The following is a 4,263-nucleotide window of genomic DNA, read 5'->3' as shown; positions in this document are numbered from 1 at the left end:
GATGCTATCGTAAAAGCTGTTTTTTAAGCTTAGAAAATTTTAGTCGTTACGGACGCATCTTTTAAATAACAGAAATAGATATTAATATGGTCATGCTGAAAATCAAGTAATTTAAAATTAGGAAATCATTTTAGAGTGTATCTGATTTAAGTTTATTTTACTTTCAGTAAAGTCATAATAAAATAAGTTTGGTTCTATTTAAAATACAATTTATAAGAAAAAAGAATAATGTAATTACATTATAACATAAACACAATTATAATCAGTGATGTGGGCATTTTTTTGGTTTTATTTGACTAAATTTATATTAAGTAAATAAATAAACCAATAAATTTAAGGTTTATCTCTTTATCACAGTTGTTCTTGTAGGATATGATTCATGTACAAACTAAGTTTTATATAAATATGAAATTGACCTCATAATATATTTTTCTCTGCTGCATTTTCAATTCTGAATGTTACGTATTTACTTCTGAAAATTTGAATTATTTACCTTGTCAATTCTTTCACTTATGATTATTTGTTGAATGCCTTTAAACTTTTTATCATGATAAGGTGAAGTTTTTAGAAAAACACCACCACATTTTGAAATATAGTTTCCATTCGCTATATATTAAATATTTAATTAATTTAAATGTTTACCTTTCATTACTTTTCTGACCAAAGTTAAACCATTGAGTTGGGAGATCCAATCAAATCCGCCCCCGCGAAACAAGTTTTTGAAAATTACGAATGTGCCGTCTCCTCTAAAATGACGAGAAAACTTTATCATATGACCCGTGGTGCCATCCATTAATTTTGAAAAAAAAATATTTTTGCCGGAAAACGCACCTTATTTGAACGAACCATTGAGAGATAGACGGCGCCACGGGTAGAATGATAAAGTTTCCTCGTCATTTGGGAGCAGACAGCTGCACTATTCTTATTTTTAAAAACTTGTTTCGCGAAATACTGAAATCCGACGTTTTGATTGGACCTCTAGATTAATATTCCCAACTCAATGAGTTAAACATCATCGAAGACGCGTTATTTCAAAGATTTTTTCGTATGCCGACCGCAGACGACGGGCGGCGAACACGCGAATGATTAAGAATTATCACTATCCGCGAATAAAACGTCTTTGTATTCCACCACGTTTAATAAGAGCCCGTGAGTGCCGGGGAATGATTTGTCATGAATAAACCGAGGTGGAGTACTTTCCTAGTAGGGGTTTAGAATCAACCTATGTTTTTTTTTATGCGGCTTACTTTAAAATAATACCTTGTAAATCATTTTAGAAAAAGGGGTTCAGGAGATACATCGACTTCCCGATTAAGGGGAGTTTAAATTAAACATTTCGGCCCCCTGAGCGCGCGCCTGAAAAAGAAAAAATGGAAACATGGAAATTATTTTTATAGACCTATTTACTACTGAAATTAGTTAAGTTTCCGCTTCTAACATTCCTTGGGCACGAAAAAATTAACGCCTCGTACTTTCATCAAATTAAAAAAAATTATAATGTCATGGACTTATTCTTTTTATTTATTATGAAACATAACAGCCAAAAGTCGATAATTTATATTTAATGCATTCAAAAGGTGGAGGAATATAAGTCGTAACGCTTATAACTGTTAACCCCTGTTGGCGATATCCCGGAAAAATAAGCTTATTTTTTCATATTTGTGCGGTTGGCCAAGGATTACTCATAAAAGATATTCCCCATAAAAAGGTATCAATGCGACCCAGAATTGATATAAAATATAAAACTCAATTATATATCTCCCATTTAAATGGATTGTGTTTTACGTAGTTGCATTATATTACCAGTGCGTTGGTTTTTCATTACCAAAGATTAAGAACCTCTTAAACTCAACTATCCCCATTAATGTTGTTTACAAATGTATTTGTATGTTGAAAGTGTTTATTTGTTTTAGTGTGAGTATTTTACCATTGTGTTTTATTTCTTTGTGTTTCGTATGAATTACCTTCAAGATTGGCTCTCCTTATTATGGAAAGGTCAAAATCTCAATTAAATAAGATACAATCAAAATTACAACCTTTGATAACTAATGGATGTGGAAAGTTTTATTGTTTCACTGTGAAAGTTTTTCCAATAAGTTCATATTTCTTTGTGTAACGTATAAATAACTTTTACAGATTGGCTCCCCTAATTATAGGAAGCTCAAATCTCATATAAATATAATTCAATTAAAATAACAACCTTTTACAACTGAAATTTGATTTCTGGTTTCTCTAAAATCCCCATCAAACCAATTATTAAGATACAGCTTTTAACTAAACCTGAGATTTATATTAAGAATTCATGCCGCTAAGGTTCATAGATGGGCAAAACTCCGGAGCGAAACTCCAATTTCGGAGGGAACAGGAGGGAACGTGGAGGAACATATTTTTCCCTCTACGCTCCATTCTAACCTCTATGGAGTGAAACAATTAACTCCGTTAGCCCTCCACGGCATAAATGTCCCACTCCGCTATTTTCCCTCCAATCTCCTAAACATAAATGCCTCCTCCACGCTTTATCACTCCACACTCCGGAGTGAAAATGCACAATGGATCATGTCGCCTGTTGGTCACTCCCGAAATGATCCATCGTGCATTCCAAAGTCTGCTTCATCACGCAGAAAAATGAATCGCGGCAGACGGAGGAGTTATTGAACCATTCTTGTAATTTCTTCGTTAGAAGTGATTAAAAATCTTTTTTTGAATGGATAGAACCTGTTTATCTTTCTCTCATTTGTTAAACAACCTTTGGCCTGCTACGTCCAACTTGTTTTTTTCTGAACTCATTATCTACTAGGCTCTTCAACTTTATCATTGATAATATTTTCCTACCACCTATCAGTCAAAAAATATTTTGAAAAAGATGGAAAAGTTCTTCGAATTTCTTCAAATTTACAATTTGAAACGTTTCCAGCGAAATACTCATACCCTGAAAGTTTCAAAATTACACCTCAAACAGGTTTTGAGAAAAATGCCTGGTCAGAGCAAATTGGGCCAACCTGTATTTAAAAATACAACTCATGTTTTAGAATAACAAGACTACGATGAGATACATGTTAACTTTAATGTTTGGTACGATAATCGAGAATTCAAAGGACTTTTAAACAACAACAACCAAAACTATTTAAATATTTAAATGTAGTTTTAATTTGGCGCGCCTTAAATCCTGAAAGCAAACAACGCTCTCCAGGCGGCTTAATTTTAGTCTCGAACGCCTTGAGCGTGCAATTGCACCAGCAATAGAAAAAAGTCGTTCTACTGAACCTGAAGAAGCAGGGAAGCCAAGATAAATATAAGATAAGCCATATAATTCATCAAAGGGGGGGTCGAGGTATGTGAATGTTAAGAGCTGGTTGAGAAGGGGGTGAACAATTAGTACCGTCCAAGGTAGGTCCAAGGTGGGATTTGGACACGGAAATCCCCCCTCGTCTACGCCACTGGGAGGTCAGCAGCCATATTTGCTAGAAAACCTGCCATTATAAAAATAATTCTAGAATGACCCAGACTACTTAATCGTGACTATCTCCAAGTAGGTCCAATAAATGTTTTTAAGACTAAGACTGCATTTATATTTTTAATGAGTCTGGAGATTCTGTCTGGAAACTTTTTAAGTAGCGCGAACAATTGATAATTATTCATTAAAATTCCAATGAGAATAATTCCCAGTGGCGTAGCCTGGAGGTCATATTCTTCCTAGTTTCCTTCCACACTGATGGCCTTAGTTTGGATTACTAATTTAGGAGATATAGTGCTACCACATTGAACCAATCTAAGATTAGTCTTACGTTGTACCTACATTAGATTTACATACCAATGAAAGCTAGAGATTTAAACCTTGGATCCAATAGTGATGCCAGGACCATCGGTTCATTCTCAAATACGTAAACTAAAAAAATATCTATTTTTTCCCCCGAATCATCGAAAGCGAATTAGCCGTTCCCCTTTCCCTTTGTAAATCTGTACAGTGCTGAATTCAGCAAGTGGGATTTAAGGGCATCTAGCTCGCGTTTGATGCACATTTTCAAATGGAAACCGGGTTTTTTCAACATCTTTTAACAGAGCATTTAGTTTAGATAATTTACTATGTCTAACGTAAGATATCAGCACAGCGGCCACCAATAACAAGGCTTTCAAATTGCTAAATAACTTAAAAACAATTGTCACGGCTTTGCGATTAGCCATTTTTAAAATTGTAAATGTGACGCTTTCAAGGGAGTTAACATTTTAGAAAAAAGAACTCTTCGAAAAATATTATTTATCGAT

This window comes from Leiobunum rupestre, chromosome 3 (genome assembly GCF_980474605.1).
Source record: "Leiobunum rupestre chromosome 3, qqLeiRupe1.1.hap1, whole genome shotgun sequence".
Lineage (NCBI taxonomy): Eukaryota > Metazoa > Arthropoda > Arachnida > Opiliones > Sclerosomatidae > Leiobunum > Leiobunum rupestre.
This window is presented reverse-complemented; position numbering follows the sequence as displayed.